Source organism: Papio anubis, chromosome 14 (assembly GCF_008728515.1).
Source record: "Papio anubis isolate 15944 chromosome 14, Panubis1.0, whole genome shotgun sequence".
In the NCBI taxonomy this organism is placed as follows: Eukaryota; Metazoa; Chordata; class Mammalia; order Primates; family Cercopithecidae; genus Papio; species Papio anubis.
In genome coordinates this window covers 60,173,125-60,192,061 of record NC_044989.1, presented here as the reverse complement: position 1 = coordinate 60,192,061, position 18,937 = coordinate 60,173,125, and the positions used below count along the sequence as shown (strand labels likewise).

The window sequence follows — 18,937 nt, the reverse complement described above, 5'->3', positions numbered from 1 at the left end:
AATAAGCTCAACATGCACTTGGGAGAACTGAACTCCGGTTTTTCAACTTTAGGGTCACCTGCCAACTTTTATTCTTGGGCTTCAGAGGGATATCTGCTTTTATTATGGCAGTGATATTTAAGAATTTTTTGTGTGTGTTAGAATCAGGAATACCTGCTTGGAAATAAGATGATGATACATACCCATTAAATTCCTATAGTGTTTTATAAAATGCATTTTCTAATGGTATTGCATTTCATTCTTATAGGAATCCTGTGGTATGTAGGTATTAGAGTCACCAATATATCAGAAAGAAAACTGTGGTTGAGAGAAGCCCAGCAATTTAATTGATGTCAGCTGGTAGGTAAGTGCATATGCAAACCACTCAGTCCTCAAACCAAATGGAAAGAACATTTCTTTCCATGCTATTATTTAAATGTATCAAAAATTGCATCACACAATTGAAACCATCATCAAGTTATTCTATAAAGCATGCCAAGTGCTACAGGCCTGGCTTATGATATTTTAATGTCATATGTTTGCATTAAGACATCATATCCATTAAAAATACTTTTGGGGGTTATTTGATGCTTTCTGGGGTGCCTTCCTGGTTTTAAAGGACACAGCTTGTGTGAATAGAATCCATATCAATATTTGAGATGACTGAAGAACACATAACCTAACGTGAGCTCTTTTTGTATGGAAAAAAATGCCATGCTCTCCTAATTATGACAAATACAAAAGTCACTGTGTTTAGTCAATGCCCTGTAACCTCACAAAGGAATGGACTGGAAAGCCAGCAGCCACTGGTGAGAAGCATTAGCATCTACTAGTGCCCCAGAACAGTTTGGCACATTGTTCAGCAGTGCATCGGGTAGATTTGGAACACATTTATTGGGAAATAATCCAATAATGACCTGCCAAAGCCCTTATACAAAAGCTCTTGTGCCCATTTTCAATCATTCACCTCTGACATTTCAATGAACATCCTCTTTGGGATGGGTTTCAGCCATGCCAACAACCCAAATGCAACAAACAAAACCACAAGACTAGAGAGAAGAGAGAAGACCATGCTACCTCAAAGCATCAGAAGGAAGTAACACCCTGGGCAAGAGGTTGCCAAATATTGTTTAGCAATACAATACAGGGATCCCCAGCACCATTGTTACTGCTCACAAAGTGGCTGACATCTACCACCCACACTAAAAATACATTTGGAGACCTAAGATCCAGACACTGAATGGGATGCCAGAGAGTCGGGGGAAACTCTTGGATTCCAGAAGAGAAAAGAAATCAGATGGTCCATCACACTCCCCTAATCTCTCTCTATCTCCCTGCTACTTAATATATTTGAGTGCGTATGAGTAGAAAATCATGCAATAGAGAAACAATCTGCGTCTATCCAATGCCAAGCATCTATATGGTTAAGAGTTTTTAGATTTCATATGTTGTGATTGAAAAAAGTTACATACGTTTTTACTGGATTTTCAGATACTCATATACTACCACTGAGGAACAGCATAACCCACAAAAGTTAGAGTGGCTACCTTAGTTATTTGAACACTGGGTTCAATGTTTGGTCATTATGTTGGCAACACGCAGAGCTATATAGGAATTGGTCTCTTGGCTGGCATCTCTTTATCTTGGTGATCCTGAGAAGTCTACATTTTGTTCAAAAGGGGAACCTGGAATGCCCTGGGAGTAGCAAAGTAGTAAAGTATTGCCTTGTTAAAAAAATAGCACTGTTTCAAATGCCAAACAGGAATTGCAGTTTGGGTTTCAGGACTCCTTTAAAAGAACGAAGTCTATCACATGACAATAGGTGGGTTCAGAGAGATTCATACCAGGAGACCACGTAAACGGAGGCACCAGTGACTTAACTCCACAGCAAGAGATAAAATGAATCTGAATATGATCCTGGAGAACCAAATTTGAAATTTAGCACAAATGGAAAGAGGGGATGTCCTATGGTGCATTTCATGTGAAACCTGTCTTATTCTTCTAACTATTTGGAAACACAATTTTTCCTCCATGGTGATGTCAATATTCTCAAGTCCTTTTTATTCTTGGTAGCTTTTAATTGTATAATTTCTCAGACTGGAAACTTTGCTATGATGTTAGATGATGATGTTTGGTTGAGAGGAGTGCCTAGGGATAAACTGACTTTGTGAGTACCATAAAAACCTTCTTGAGTGGCCTCAGTAGGGAAACTGAGTCTTCTTCCTCAATCCCTGGAAAAAGTAGGCTACTTACTCCCTATACCATGGGGTAAGTGCCCCTTTGCTCTCTGGGTACTATGGCACAGGATGGCAGTAATAATTGTCCATGATAAGTAATGATGTTCAGCTGCCAGTCAGGCTCTGCCATGGCAGGCTGTGAGGCACTCACTCACTGTACCTGATCCTCAGTTTTTCTGTGGGTAAAATGGGAAGATAGAAACTGCTGGCTCACTGAGGTCCTGGAGGTTCTACTACTCTGTCCCTCCATACCACCCATTGAAGAAAATTTCCTCTCAGGTGTCCTATTTTTCCATCCTCTATTCCATGTCCTATATTTTTATGGACACCCTTTAATTCAGCTAAATATCTGGGTCCTCTTACTAAGCACCCTGGAAGCCAGGAGTGTGTGCCTCTTTTCCCCTATGTCTAGCTGGGGGAGGACAGTAGGAGGACCTTTTTCATTTCATAATTCACAGCCACTGGTCTTTCCAATATCCCCAAGAACTGGCTTTCAAAAGTCTAGCAGGAAATGTGAAAAAGAGCAATGAATATGGAGTCATCCCCACTGTCCTTCCCAGAGGCATCATCATCTTCAGACAATCGATTAAGGGCGTGACACTCAGCTTGGCACTACTGAAAATGTTAAAAGAAAAAGCCACAGCTCCTGCCCTCTAGGGGCACAGACAACTGGTGATAGCATAATTAACACACATAGGGAAAATACAGAGACAACAGTAATTGCATGAACACTAAACAATTAACCACCCTTACTAAATGCATAAAGAGAATAATTTAATTGACAAGTCACAGGCCAGGACTCTGGATCAGGGGCAGGGTAGAGTCCAGGGGGCTGGGGGTGCTCACTCTGACAGGGGCAATGCTTTGCTCTGTGACCAAGGGAAATAAATCACTAAGCCCTTCTGTGATTTTGCAAGATGAGGGGCATGATAACTCCATCTCAGAAATAGGAAGTTAGAGAAAACTAGTAAAGATGATGTTGGTGACCTACTTGATAATATGAACGATGTTATGGTACAGTGGAAAGAGGCCTAACTATGATGCCAGGCATTGCACTGGGCACAAATATGACAGGTGCTTTCCTCTAGGACACTTATGCTCCAGGGAGTAGGGAAAACATGGACACATGAGTGACCACTGAGAAACACAGCGGGGTCAGTCTAGAGCAGGGACACCCAAGTCCTCAAAGCCTAGTCACCTGTCCCATTCTCCTTGACTTCCCTTGTCATATCACTGGGCTGATGCCCTTTTCTCCTTGGCAGTCTTTCTCTTCTTGATTTCCATAACATGGCACTGCCTTGGTTTCCCTAACTCTCTTTGGAACATCTTATTAAATATTTTAAGCAATATTTTAATATGTTTACAGATTATTTGTAATTATAATTTGAGAGTGAGATATATAATATCCTATGATGTGGATACATCATTATTTACCTAACCATTCCTGTGGGTAGATAGTTAGATTAGTTCTGTTTTTATTCTCACAATTATCCCTTCAATAGGTGAACAGGTCAGAGAGTATGCATCTTTCTTAAGGTGTCTTCTGTGCTGCAGAAGCTGTACCTGCTGTCATCATGGCCCGTCACATGTTAGAGCCATTCCAGCGCCACCCTAATTTCTTTTTAGAGCATTCATCAGTGGTTCCTTCTCCCACTGCCCTACATCATCTTTCAAAACTCCAACCTCAGTCTTCTTTCTTTTTTACTATAATTCTCCTCAAATACAGACACTCATGATGTCAAACAAATCCTCAGCTGAGGCCTCTCAAATAGACACATCTGTCTCTGAACTCTCATCACTTGGCCATCCAACCAGCCTCTCATCCATCTATGTGCTCATCAATTATGGAGCCTCTCCATACTCCATTGATACCCTTTTCCCAGAGATACAAAGATGAAGACATGGCCTCTACCCTTAGGACACAAATAGATTAGTGGAGTTGAGGGAGAAGACAGACAAACAGACACATGATTAAGTTCAACTGTTGCAAAGTGGATGAGGATTCTCACTTCAGTGTGGAAAGAATAAGGTGTTAGGGACAGTTTCCCCCAGAGCAGGTGACATCCAGGCTGAGTTCTGAAGGATGTGTATGTGTGTGTTAGCCAGATTTTAAAAAATAACAAAGAGTGTTTCTGTTGGAGAAGTAGCAGGATAAAAAGAAAGGAAGGGAGAGGGAACAAGGGGAAGTGGAAGAAGATCAGTGAACATGGTGTGTGTGTGCATGTGCACACATGGGTATATGCATGCACACATACATACACATGTGTGAAAAGCCATTTTCATCTGGCAAGAGACAAGACCATGAATTTTTTGCTCATTGCACTAATGTTTGACCTTTCTCCTGAAGGGTCTAAAGCAGGAGGGTGGCATGGCCAGGTTTGTTTTTGAGGAAAAGTGCTCTTCCAACAGCAGGGCAGAATGGAGTCAAGGAAGAGAATTGACGTACCCAGTGGAAGAGGTGATGAGGACTTAAACTAAATCAATGACATTGACGGAAGAGGTGATGAGGACTTAAAGTAAATCAATGACATTGAGGATGTAGAAACATGAGGAAATACCAAAGCTATTGAGAAGGTAGAATTGACAGAATAATTGGTTAACTATTTGGGAAGAAAAAGAAGGTTGGTGAAGGATGAACAGGAGGTATTAATGACTCTCAGGTATTTGTCTGGGTAGCTAAACTTTCATGCAGCATCAGTACAGACTGGACCAGCAGAGACCACCCAAGCAGAGTTGGTCAGCCATGAGATGAGAAGAAGGTCAAAGACAAACCCCCAAGGATCACTGACATTTACATGGCAGGCTTTCCTCGTGGAGGGTGCTGAATTTACACGAGTGCAACACTAAAAGCTTCCATCTTTCTTTCAAGGCTTCCCTGGTCGGAAGAGCATTCAACTCTCCAACAGCAAATGACTGCAACTACCTAAACTTAAATGATACTGTGACAATTGTTACAAATTCTTGACATTTGTATGTGCCAATAATGTTGTAAGGTAGATCTTAGTATTCTTTTATTAGTGATTATTAGAGAGGCTAAGTAAGTTTTTTTGAGTTTGTGCAGCTAGAAAGTGGAGGAATTAAAATCTGACAGGTCTGTGTGATGCCAGAGTCAGGCTGCTTCAATTGTGCAACTGCCTTTGATGCCCCAGTGTTGCCTCTTTGACCCACCTGCCTGTCCTCCTCTCTGGAAAGCACTTCTGCTTCATTTCTACCAATTCACTTCCAGACTTCTTCTAAAAAGCCCCACCCCTCCCTAAGACATTCCCCCCCCCCTCCCCCGCCACTGACTCATTTTATCTTCTGTTTTTTATCTCTACCAGTTTTTCTTAATCATTCACAATTTGCTCTTTATGGCTTAGATTTTGGATCAATTTGGTCAGAATATATTGGGTGCCAACTGAATGCTAGATGTGACAATTAGCACTTTCTAATCTGTCATGTTGTGACCTAGATCTTGGCCATATAGATTTGTGTAGGTCCTGGAAGCAGTAACAATTTTCACATATTTTACCTCCTTTTAAGGTCCCATAATATTAGCATAGAGCTCATCATGGAGTTGTGTTTGATAAGTGCTCATTGTGGGGATGGATAAGTAAACAGTAAGCTGGCCCAAGTGTTTACTGAGCACTTTCTATATGGGAATAAATATATCAATATCTATATTTGTATCTATATCGATATCTATCTATAGTCAACCATTCCTTCAACTACTATTTATTGAGAACATATTGAATGCTTGAAATACTGCCAAGATGTTGAAATATATTCAAGATGATTATGCTTATCTTTAATTTAGAGGTGAGAAAATGGGCTTAGAGAGGTTATATGACTTGACCAAGGAAGCATAGCTACTGATGGAGATATTGGGATTCGACCTTGGGTTTATCAGATTTCAAAATCTGTACTTAGAGGGAGAGACAGAAAGGAAGGGAGGAAAAGAGCAAGGCAAAAAATAAATAAATAAAGTAAAAAAATAAAACAAACAAACAAAAAAACAAACACCAGGGAAAGAAACAAACATTTAACAGATGTAGTTGATCATGGAGACAGCGGTCAGGCAGGACTGGACATGGGTCTCAGAAGTGCTGTCCAGCAAGCAGGAACCAATGTGGTTATAGAGACACAGCTTTGTCTTTCATTTACTTGGGAGAGAAATGCTTCTCAAGAATGTGACTTGTTCTAGAGCATATCTCAGTTCTTAAAAGAAAAATCTTAGGAAGAAGAATATCATGGAAGATAAAAATGTAACCAACGGGTAGCCAGCCTTTCTTGGAGAGGCTACAAGTGGCTTCCCTGATGACAGACACACAGCTGAACATCTGATGATAGTTAATGTGCCAGAAAACCTAACAGTCACTTGGCACTACACAACCAATATATAAAGGCATCAAAGTTAACTTATATAATAATACAAATAAGATAATGTCAGCTGTGGAAACTGATTTACTCCAGTGTCCTGCCTTGGGGGCACTGCTAAGATCTCTGCTACACTTGTTATATTAGCAGAATTGTTTGCTTTTCTACACTTTCCCTGACATTCAGTTTCTCCCAGGAGCAAGTGGCACCCAACTTCCTTTTGTTTGTGCCTGTAGCAAAGCCACATATGAAGCCATGCTTGGCCCTTTTTTTTTTTTTTTTCCTGTAAAGGCCAGACCAGATAGTAAATACTTCAGGCTTTGTGGGCCATTCAATCTCTGTTGCAGCTACTCAACCCTGCCATTGGAGTGTAAAGCAACCACAGACAAAACATCATAAATGAGTGTGGCTGTATTCCCATAAAGCTTCACTTATGGCTGGGCGCGGCAGTTCATGCCTGTAATCCTAGCACTTTGGGAGGTTGAGGCAGAAGTTTGAGACCAGCCCAACCAACATGGTGAAACCCTGTCTCAAATAAAAATATAAAAATTAGCTGGGTGTGGTGGTGGGTGTCTGTAATCCCAGCTACTTGGGAGGTTGAGTCAGGAGAATCCCTTGAACCCGGAGGCAGAGGATGCAGCGAGCTGAGATCACACCATTGAATTCCAGCCAGGGAGAAAGAACAAGACTCTGTCTCAAAAACAAACAAACAACAACAAACAAACAAACAAACAAAAAACCAAACAAAAGAACAAAAGAAAACCAAAACCAAAACCAAAAAACAAACAACCAAAACCCAATTCACTTACAGGCACTGAAATTTGAATTTAATACAATTTTCATTTGTCAGTAAATATAACTTTTCTTTTGTTTAAGCCCACTTTAAAAAATGTAAAAGACATTCTTAGCTCATGGCTATACAAAAATAGGCAGTGGGCTAAATTTTGCCCCTGGGCCGTAGTTTGCTGACTCTTCACTAGAGCACAGAAATTTCAGGATGATTGGATTCTTCTATGTACCTACGGCAGCTTTCCAGAAGAAAATGGTTAGCTAACTCCATTAGTGCCTCTGAGCTTCAACTGTTAATTGACATTATTTCTTAATTCCCAGCTATATTTTAAGGAATGAACCTAAAGAATTTTAAAGTCATTATGTGGGTGAGGGACTGTTAAAAATAAATCCTTCAGGTTTCAAAGTGGTAGAGAGGGAATATAAGGTGTTAAGAAACCCAGGAGTTTTCAGGCAAGTGGTTCAAAAAGCATCAGGGTGGGCCACAAGTCGTCGCTAAAGGTCATCGGTACCACTCTGTGTCTTCCCTTTATGTACTTTATGCCTCTCATAAAATAAAGTTAAAGCAGTTTAATTTAACAGTCTAATTAGTAATGGATTTTTCATTTTATCTTTTTAACTATGTGTGATACAAAAATGAGGCCTGGATTTGACTCAGGCCAGGGAAGGGTATTTATATATTAGCAGTTTAAAATTAGGGCTTTCTGACAGCAGAGTCCAGGTGGAAGATAATCTGTTTCTGTTTGATTGCTAAAGAACTGATAGGCATGGGGAGATACAGCCGTATCTTTTCTCCAAATAAGATTTCCAGAGTTGGGAGAACTCTTTAAGCCTCACTTCAACTGTTATGCATTTTCCTCCTTATTTTGTACGTGGTCGATTTTGTACGTGGATGAAGTCACTGTTACTTAGACAGCATCTAGGTTTAGATGCAAGAGTGTTCAATCTTTTGGCTTCCCTGGGCCACATTGGAAGAAGAATTGTCTTGGGCCACACATAAAATACACTAACGATAGCTGATGAGTTAAATAAACAAAAATGCAAAAATATCTCATCATGTTTTAAGAAAGTTTATGAATTTGTATTGGGTTGCATTCAAAGGCATCCTGGGCTGCATGCGGCCTGTGGGCTGTGGGTTGGACTAGCTTGGTTTAAAGAAAGCTGGGTTTATGTCTCCACTATTAGTTGTCCTTTGTAACAGTGCTCCTGCGAGCTAAGTGTGGACTTCCTTTCTTCTCTTTCTGTTTTGTTCTCTCACATATGAAATGGAGAACAAAAAATTGCCCAACATGGTCTCAAAATTCAGCATCTTGGGATTCATTTTCTTAATTGGTTTTACACCTCAGAGCCACAGCATGAGGGGATGGGCAAAGACAAAGCTTTGAGTGCAGACCAGGGATCTTGAAACCGGACCAGGAGTCCAGAGAACCATCACCTCTGGGAGCTCAGGGAGGCTGTGCAGCAAGAGGCCTTAGGACCGTGGTAGACTCACGCTTTTCTAGTACAAGCCAACTTCTTTTTCTCTTTCTTTCTTCTTCTTCTTCTTTTTTTTTTTCTTTTTGAGGCAGAATCTCACTCTGTCACCCAGGGTGGAGTGCAATGGCACGATCTTGGCTCACCGCAACCTATGCCTCCCGGGTTTCAAGTGATTCTCCTGCCTCAGCCTCCTGAGTAGCTGGGACTACAGGCACACGCCACCACGCCTGGCTAATTTTGGTATTTTTAGTAGCTATGGGGTTTCACCATGTTGGCCAGGAAAGTCTTGATCTCCTGACCTCATGATCCACCTGCCTCAGCCTTCCAAAGTGCTGGGATTACAGGCGTGAGCCACTGCGCCCGGCCATATAAGCCAACTTCTACACTTACTTTGTGACTTGACTTCTTCAGTCATTTAATCCTCTTCCCTGGCTCCAAGTAATTAGTCCTTAAATGGCAATAGATATCCCCACTGATGTAATATTTACTTGAGAAACACACAGCTTTTCAGATCTGAAAATACGATTTTTTAAATAAACAATTGTGTCAAAATAGAAAAGTTCCTCAACCTATACAAAAAAAGTCCTAAAAATGTCTATATTTCTGTTCATTTCTGTGACAAATCTGTCCTTTTGGGGGATCTCTAATATATTTTTTAGACTGGAAAGCCTAGATCAGAACTATTTTTTTAAATAAGATGCCTCTAATTTCCTGAGTTGTATTTTGTAAGGTAGTTGTAACAGACACATATCTTACAATATTTTAGAAAAGACAAAAAATGTGTCTGCCTTGGAAAACAACTTGTTTTCTGATGATGTATATTCAGTTTACATTCTGAAATGCAACTTTTTAATTCTTTTTCCCAAAAGGGCCGCCCCTATGCACACACTTCAGGCAGCATGTACAGGGCTCTGCCTCCACTTTCTCCTTGGTGCCTGGGTTTGGGAAAAGAGGGCTTCATCCTCCAGGTTGGAGGCAGCCCAGTTCACATGTTCTGTGAGTGTTATGAGTTCTGCTTCTGCTCCAACTTTCAGGCAGGCTTCATTGGTTTCACTGGAGATTGCAGCCCCAGGGACCTGGAGGCAGTCAGCATCTGAGGTTAATTGTAAGAGTTTTCTTTCCCCACCCACAGAGATGAACACAGATAAACCAATTTGGTAATTACTCTGCATCCTGGTGCCCTCCTCAATTGCTCCAATAATGGAATAAACTAGGCCAAGGGAATATTTACCCAAACATGGGTGGAAAAATCGCTTACATAAATTGGACACTAGCTCCACCCAACTGATTTGATTCTTGGGGATGAAAGAACTAGAAGGTGAGAGGTGGGCAGAAAGAGGAAAGTGGTCCTGACGGTGAGGAGCTTGCAGAGGAAGATGTGTTCTTTCAGGTGACATGGATTGGATGCTGTAAATGGCAGAAGGGAAGGGTTGGTATGACTTTCCCAGTTCTGACTGATTCATTTAATTCACTTTGGATGAATCCACAGCTGTGATTTTTTTGTCATTTACATGGATGGTACCAGGCATCCTCTTGTAAAGTAAGCCTGGTTTATAGTGGTCTTTCCTTTGCTACTGGAGTTATATGGTTGAAAAACTACAAGAATTAGGCAGTAGGATTCAGAGGCGAGTGTTTCTAGAGAGAGACAATGGGAGAGGGAGAGGGAGATAGAGGAGAGAGAAGAGAAAGAAAGAGAGAGAGAGAGAAAGAGAGAGAAAGAGAGAGAGAGAGAAAGAGAGAGAGAGAGAGAGACTGAGACTGAAGGGGTTGCATTCTCTTTTGGGTGCGGGGGGATGAGGGCTGTGTTGCAGCCAAAAGAAAAACAAAAGATGGCACAGAGAAAGCAGATTCACTGAGAAATGAACCCCGTTGCCTACTCTGAAAAGGTAAAGGAACAAACACAAAAAGAAGTGTAAGGGACCACTGGCACCTGTTATCAGTCATTAACAAACGACCATGTACTGCTAATCTGTGATCATAAAAAGGCCATCTGCTAATGCTCAAAGGTCATTAAGATGCCAGTCATATTTACTCTGTTCTCATTGGTTGGGCTGCTGATCATTTCTTTAAAAAAAAAAAAAAAAAAAAAAAAGCTTAAATGATTATTGTGGTGGTGCCTGCTAACTCCGCTCTAGTTGGGGGTCTGTCGGTGTTTCCATTATAAACCCCTATTCTCAGTGCTTTAAAATACAGTCATAAAAACAACAGGTTAAATGTGTATGCATGCGTGTGCACATGCATGTGCATATTTTTCTTTTCATGGATGGGAAAAGTTTAAGTACTCAGCTTGACTCCATTTATGGTCAATGATATTGATTAGAGAGGAGAGGTAATTTCTCCATTTGGGGCTTTTATTTAATCTGACTGACAAACCTGTTGGGTTAATAGCCTGTTCCCAGTTTTTAAAATTTGTTTTCCTTGATAAAGTAAACGTTGACTCAAGTAAGAGTCATCATCCCAACCTGCAGGAGATCTTGGCTCTTCCATGCTGTGGAGAGAATTGCATTACATGTGGGGTGACCAAAGAGTGGATCACAGTGCTGCAAATGCAGCTCAGAAAGGGAATCTACTGATTAAAGCTTGCCTTCCTTTTGTATGCTGCTCCTGTCCTCAAGAGTTACTACATGGGTTACCCAATTTATCTTGTTTCTGTAACCTTTTCAAATAGATTTGTATATGTGGTTTTCTCTAAAAAGGAGAGTGGAAGGGATTTCTTTCTTTTTTTTCTTCAAGAAACTGTGAATTCTGTTTCACAGGACCTTGGCAGATGATATAAACATGTTGAGTATTGAAAGGTATCAATAATATAGCAATTATCTAGAAGCAAATATTCTTATTATTCTATTACATATACATATGCAGGTGTACTATATATCTGTCTAGAACTATCTTTAGAGAATTGCTCTTTCATTTCGTTTCCTTTATATTTTATCATCTCCTCTTTTTTTTTTTTTTTTTTTTTTTGAGACGGAGTCTCGCTGTGTCGCCCAGGCTGGAGTGCAGTGGCCGGATCTCAGCTCATTGCAAGCTCCGCCTCCCGGGTTTTTACACCATTCTCCTGCCTCAGCCTCCCGAGTAGCTGGGACTACAGGCGCCCACCACCTCGCCCGGCTAGTTTTTTTGTATTTTTTAGTAGAGACGGGGTTTCACCGTGTTAGCCAGGATGGTCTCGAACTCCTGACCTCGTGATCCGCCCGTCTCGGCCTCCCAAAGTGCTGGGATTACAGGCTTGAGCCACCGCGCCCGGCATCATCTCCTCTTTTAGGATTCTCCCAGGGAAGGAATGAGGGAAAAAAACCTTGGTGTGTAAACCGATTGATCAAAGGACTCAAAAACAAGCTCTACAATTCTAAAATTCCATCTTCAATCTGCCCATTGTAGCTAGTCATGAAGGTAGTTCTTGTCAATAAGTGGCCCTACAGACCATATATTCTACTGCCTGGCCAAAGCAGGTGCGAAAGCCAGGGCCCACTCCTAAAATATTTTAGCAATACTCTTTGTGTGCATGACTGTGTATGACTCAAGGATAAAGCAAGCAAGGATGGCCTGACCTTCAAGGTTATATCAACATAGACTGGTGAGTTTAAATGTGATTTTCAAAAACCCAGTTTTTAATGTCTTCTGAGATTCTTTAGTGATGGAGGCCGAAATTACTATTCAGATTTTTTCTCCTTCATTTTTGATAACACCACCGTTTCTCATTGCATCCTTGCCTTTCATCTCTGCCAATTAACTAAGTAGTCAGAGCCTTGTTTTGAAAAGTTCTGAGTAGTTAGCGAGCTCTTTTTTTCTGAGCCAAGTCAAAGTGTCCTCTGGAGGCCTCTGAATGAGGGGTCTGTCCATTGCCCCCACCCCTGTCTGCCTGTTAGTGCAGGCCTGGGCTTAATCTTTCCCTTTCAAGGAGTTGCAAGGGGGGAGGGAGTTACAGAGTAGGGGGTGGGGTGGTGACCGCAGGTGGCTGAAGAAAGGGGTCTTGTTCTCGTGATGCTAAATGGCTGGTTAGCACTGCTTTTACTGTGAAATTCAGCTTCTGTCACTTCGTGGTTAATTGCTTTATTATTCTCAGATCCAGATTGGACCTGATTTAGTTCTATCAGGAGCCATGACTCTCCCTGGCATTTGGCCAGGATCCTTTCGATCCTTTGATCTGAGGTTTTATAATCACATCACCATTTAGGTTGCAGCAGGAGGCATGGAGCTTTTGCTGCTGCTTTCTACTTAGAAGCGCACAGGGTTGCTCAGTAGGTAGATGGAGTATGACTCTGACCGGGGCAGAGCACTGAAGAATGGGATCTTATCCTAACTCAGTTTCTCCTTCCTAGTCTTAGACTTTATGGGTTTAGTTTGCTTTTCTCCCTCCATTTGGCCAAAAATGAGGATGGTAGCAGCCATATGGACTTGCCCCTTCAGTGAGTTTTTTTCTGGGCATCTCAAAGTTGGACCCTAGGTAAAGTTTTGCTTTCCTCTTTTGCCAAAGTTTTTTTTATATCAGCTGGCTGCCCTTAATGTGCAGCAAGTCAACAGGTAGTTTGAATGGTCTCCCCTAATTGTAAGCAGAGGCTGGCTGGCCCCATCAATTGTTCTGGGACACAGACGCCAGGGATGAAAATGTCAAGTGGTCCACAGGCTGCACTGTTAGTGTGCCTGCTGAGGATGAGGAGCAGGAGCAACTACGGTCTGAGATTTTTAATAGGCAGGGCTGTAAAATGTTGGCCAGGCCTAAGTCACAGATGCACCACAGAGCTCTTTCAAGCCCTTATTCCAATGCTCCATTTGTAACTATTTTTAACCTTATTAAAAAGGAGCGAAATGCATCAGCTTCACAAGCACATACTAGAGTCTTGCAGTAAATTTATTTGGTTTATAACTCCACCTTTGATTCAGAAGGCCAGCGGGCATGAGAACGTGGATAAACATAAATCTCCTCCAGATCTGCTTGTGGGAACCATATGCAGTTAGGGATGTGCTGGAGATCAGCACTGGGTCTCCGCTGGAGCAGAGGGGAAGGCGAGGCTCCACTCTTCGAGTTTTCAGGCAGCTCAATCTTCAATTCAATCTTGCAAAGACAGAATTGCTGGCATTTGTGTAATAGAAACACAGACAAAAGTCAGAAGCATGTACCCAGGCAAGTGATGTCTGATAACTTGAGCTCCACGTGACCAGTCTCCCAGGACAAGGTCAACGGGCCCATGGAAGCCAACTTCTATAGCAGAAAGCAGGAGTGGGGCCAGAATTACAGGACTGAAGGCTTTCTCTCTCTCTTTTTCACTTCTCACATGACAGTTCCTCTTCGTCAGTGGCAGGGGCTAAAATCACATTTGAAATTTCTTCTAAGTTTTCTCATTTGGAAAGTCTTTGCTAACTTGTGAAAGAAGGACTTTTGGGGGTCAGGCATAATCTTGGCCTGAAGTACCCACACAAATCTCCTTTTTGGGGATCCCAAATAAAAATAAGCTCTTGCCTGCCATGCTGTTTTGAGTTCAGGTCTCCACTATGTGAAGAAGCCTAAATTGGACTAATGTTCACATAGATGGTCAACAAGGAGGCCTGAGATGAGTTGACGTGATACAAAAAGTTCTGGTTCATAATTTTAGCAGTCATTGTGGAGCCTGCTGTGTGTCCTTGCCAGGCTTTAAGGAGGGCTGTCTAGGACAAGAAAGATTTCTGTCCTCCAGGAGCTTGTCTTCTTATTAGAAACACCATGCCCAATTATTATAGAACTGCGTAGGGCAGTACCTGACTGGGGATTTAACACCACTGAAGGTCAGAGAAGAAAGTATTTGTGGTGCCAGGACAGGGCTCTCTGATGAGAGCAGGAGCACTAGATTCTCTGCTAATGTGATATGTAGGCTCTAATGGACATCTGGTACTTTTGACTGTTGATGATTACTTCTTGTTCACTTCTGGCAACAGAATTCCTTTTCCTGTGGGATAGTCCATTCCATATGATTGATTCACCTGGATTGACTTCATCACAGGGCTGGGCATGTGACCAAGATGTAGCCAGTCAGAGTATTTCACCACTTTGGCTATATTGATTGGTCCAAGGATGGGCACCTGACCCAATGTGGCCAATCACGGTCATCCTAAGACTTTCTCAACAGAGCTATAGGGAAGACTTGTTCTTTTTGGGGGGCTTGCCAGGCTGGACATGTGTGAGGGAGAGAGTGTTAACAGCTCTCCTACCTCGTGTGAGGAGACCCAGTTTGAACTGAACAGAGATAAGCAGAGCTAAGAGTTGGCAAGAGAAAGAGACATCATTTGGTGACCTCATTTGGACTTCTGTGTCTAGCTGTGTCTTAAAGCCAATTATGTGGGTTAATAATTTCTTTTTTCTCTGCTGACTTAACTTTTGTAACTTACAAGTGGAAGAGTCTAATATGGGGCTAGGGGGTGGCAATGGAAATATTTCAGGGAAGTGAGGTACTGGTTTCTATGTTAGTGCTGGTGGCTCATAAGCAGTTTAAGTAACTTAACATAACAAAATCGCAACAACGGGATTTGTCACCCTGGGTAACTTTTTTCTCTTGAAGACCAGAGATATGGGAATGTATAGAATCAAAGCAAGATGAAATGTTTATTGGTCCTAGGCCCAATGTACCTATTCTTAGAAATATATTCGTGAAGTTGACTCACTACTCAAACCTTCCCAGCTTCCCCAGAACCCTCACTGTCACCACATATTCTGCTTTAGAACACACTTTGAAACATTTGACCAGAACATTCAATTCAACAAATATTTAAGCCTGTGAGTCAGGCACTGTACTAGGTTTGGGGAATACACTGATGGACAAGCTAGACATGGTCTCTGCTCTTATAGAATTTATGAACTCAATAAAATAGTGTAAACTGAAATTGTTTAATGAGAAGACAGTTTTCTCATGACCTCACTCTGGTTAAACATACAATGGCCAAAATCTCTCTTAAGACTTTGTTTATCCACTGGGCCTCGGGACATTAACTCCTTCTTGGGGTTTGTCTGCCAGTTTAACTGCAGACAAACTTTATGTCGTAACTCATTGGCCTCGATTAATTATTTTTATTTTATTTTATTTTATTGAAACAGAGTCTCTGTCACCCAGGCTGTAGTGCAATGACACAATCTTGGCTCACTGCAACCTCTGCCTCCTGGGTTCTAAGTGACTCTCCTGCCCCAGCCTCCCGAGTAGCTGGGATTACTTATAGGCACACGCCACCATACCCAGTTAATTTTTTTTTTTTTTTTGTATTTTTAGTAAAAACAGGGTTTCACCATGTTGACCAGGCTGGTCTCGAACTCCTGACCTCCAGGTGATCCACCTGCCTTAACCTCCCAAAGTGCTGGGATTTCAGGTGTGAGCCCCCACGCCCAGCCTAATTTTTTTTTAATTGATGCATTTATTTTTTGAGATGTAGTCTTTGTCATTCAGGCTGGTGTGCAGTGGCACAATCTCAGCTCATTGCAACCTCCGCCTCCCAGGTTCAAGCAATTCTCGTGCCTCAGCCTTCCGAGTAGCTGGGATTACAGGTGCCCACCACCATGCCTGGCTAACTTTTGTATTTTTACTAGAGACGGGGTTTTGCCATGTTAGCCGGGCTGGACTTGAACTCCTGAGCTCAAGTGATCTACTCGCCTCAGCCTTCCAAAGTGCTGGGATTATAGGTGTGAGTCACCGAGCCTGGCCATGGCTTGATTAATTTAAATGTCAAACTCCCAGGAGTTGGGCCATTTTTATTAACTTGCTTTGCACCATGCTGATTACAGGGTTATGCTCAAATTAAAACAATAAAAACAAAAAATTAGAAAGAATAAAGGGAGACATAAAAAAAAGAAAGAAATGATAAATGTGTCAATTCCAGTTAAATTAAGCATGAGCATAGCTTCCCTGTGTTCTCTTTACAACATCCTCCCCACTTTCTGTTTTGGTTTGGCATGTCAATAATTGTGTCACTGATATTGCACTTGTATGCTTCTAAGTAGTGATACACCCTTGGTAGCAGAATAGAATAGCCCAGGGGCCATATGTAATGGAGATGCTAGATGCTGAAATGCCTCTCCTCTCATTTGTAAGAGTAATAGAGTAAGATTTAGGTTCAAATCCTGGCTCTATCACAGTATCTATATGTCCAGGTCAAGTTGCTTAATCACTCTGATGAACCTTAGATTCCTCAATGATAAAATGAAGCTAGTAATTATAACATATAGAGAAGATATGAAAATTAAAATAACACAGGGAAAATGCTTAGCAAAATGCTGGCATATAAAAAATCTGCAAAGTTTGCTAAAATTAGTATGTGAAAGAATGATGAAGAATAAGATATTTATATAGTCTCAAAGTATCTCCCGGCCGGGCGCGGTGGCTCAAGCCTGTAATCCCAGCACTTTGGGAGGCCGAGATGGGCGGATCACGAGGTCAGGAGATCGAGACCATCCTGGCGAACACAGTGAAACCCCGTCTCTACTAAGAAATACAAAAACTAGCCGGGCGAGATGGCGGGCGCCTGTAGTCCCAGCTACTCGGGAGGCTGAGGCCGGAGAATGGCGTGAACCCGGGAGGCGGAGCTTGCAGTGAGCTGAGATCCGGCCACTGCACTCCAGCCTGGGCTACAGAGCGAGACTCCGTCTCAAAAAAAAAAAAAAAAAAAAAAAAAAAGTATCTCCCTAAGGCACATATAAATTACAAATGAAAAAAATAGAAATTTTACAGTGGTGAAACCTGACAAATACCACCTTTGTCAAGTGATCAAATTGTCACTAATGATGGGCAAATCACAATTACATGCCTCCTGATATGATGCACTGAGAAGGACACAATACCACGTTGTAACGTTCTAGCTAAAATGCATAACCTGAATTTAATCATAAGGAAACATCAGACAAACCCAAATTGGGGGACATTTTTAAAACCACTGACCTGTACTCTTTGAAAATATCAAGGTCATGAGAGATAAAAGAAAGACTGAGAAACAGTCTAAATGCAAATTCCAATTCAGGATTGGAAACCAGATCAGAAAAAATGTGGACTTTAATAGGAAAATTGGCAAAATTTGAAAATAGGCCCTTTACATGCTATTATAATCTAGTTTCAATAAGAAGAATGTTAATAGTTTATGAATCTGGGTGAAGGGTTTATATGAATTCTTTGTGCCAGTTTTATTACATTTTGAAATCTGAAATTATTTCAAAATGAAAAAAACAATGCATGTAGTAGGCATTTGACAAATGGTGCTGTGATTTAGGGAATCTTCCTGAATCTGTGCAAGCTATTTAGATGAGATTGGCAGCTCTGAACGCTGTGCCCGTGTGCACCTCTGCCGGGAGGTCTGGCAGCTCTGTGAGGGTGTCACACATTTGCAAGGGCATTCCTGGGCTATCTCTGCCTGGCTCTCTCCCTATGCTCTGTCCTCCATCTATCTCCACAGTTCCTTTAATGAAGAAGTTTGAGACAAGCAAACTCTTGTCTCACAGTTACTCCCTAACAGTTTTTAGAAATTGGACTTTTCCTTTTAGGTCAATGAGATTGTCCAACTGATGAAGATTCACCCAAAGCTCTACCATTAATTTAGCTTTGGCCTTGACCACTATTTTTTCACCTGCTGGGCCTTGTCTCTCCATCACTGGGAACTTGGAGGAATAATGATAAACTTTAAAAAATGTTGTGCCCAAACCTGAAATCCACATTATCAATACAGTAGGTGCAGAAGAAAACTTAGGAAAGCTGACTAAAGCTAACGAGGGGGCAAAATGCACAGATTCTAGTGTTTTAGAAAGACTTGATTCTAGAAAGACCAAACCAGAGAGATAATATAATCTAGAAAATGCGTAAGATTATGGAAAGTAAACGTATGCTCTTCATCATGCTTGATAGAAAGACTGGCTGCACATTGAAATGTAAAAGAGCCAGTTCTAAGAAAATAAGAAAAAAAAACTTTACAAATAAATAAAACAGGTATGAGTCTTGTTTATCATGTAATAAGTTCAACAATGATGAAGTTCAAGGGGGTTTGAATTAACTTGCAGGCAATAGATAAAAAAAGACAAATAAGCGAAACCATGGGGAGCTGGAGTCGCCATCAAGAATATCCTCCTCCACCTAAATATCCTTTGATGTCCTTGTTAG

General features: G+C 41.5%; 1 long non-coding RNA gene across 6 annotated transcripts in view; it reads left to right on the top strand.

The window, feature by feature from the left end:
* Positions 1-18,937, top strand: part of LOC108581646 — a 441,215-nt gene that overhangs the window by 272,856 nt on the left and 149,422 nt on the right. For 5 of the 6 annotated variants that reach the window (XR_004178266.1, XR_002516662.2, XR_004178268.1 and 2 more), the window contains one exon: positions 248-7,097. This is a non-coding gene — a long non-coding RNA (uncharacterized LOC108581646). Of the gene's footprint in view, positions 1-247; positions 7,098-18,937 lie in introns of those variants that run through there. The other variant, XR_004178269.1, reaches the window with a different exon arrangement.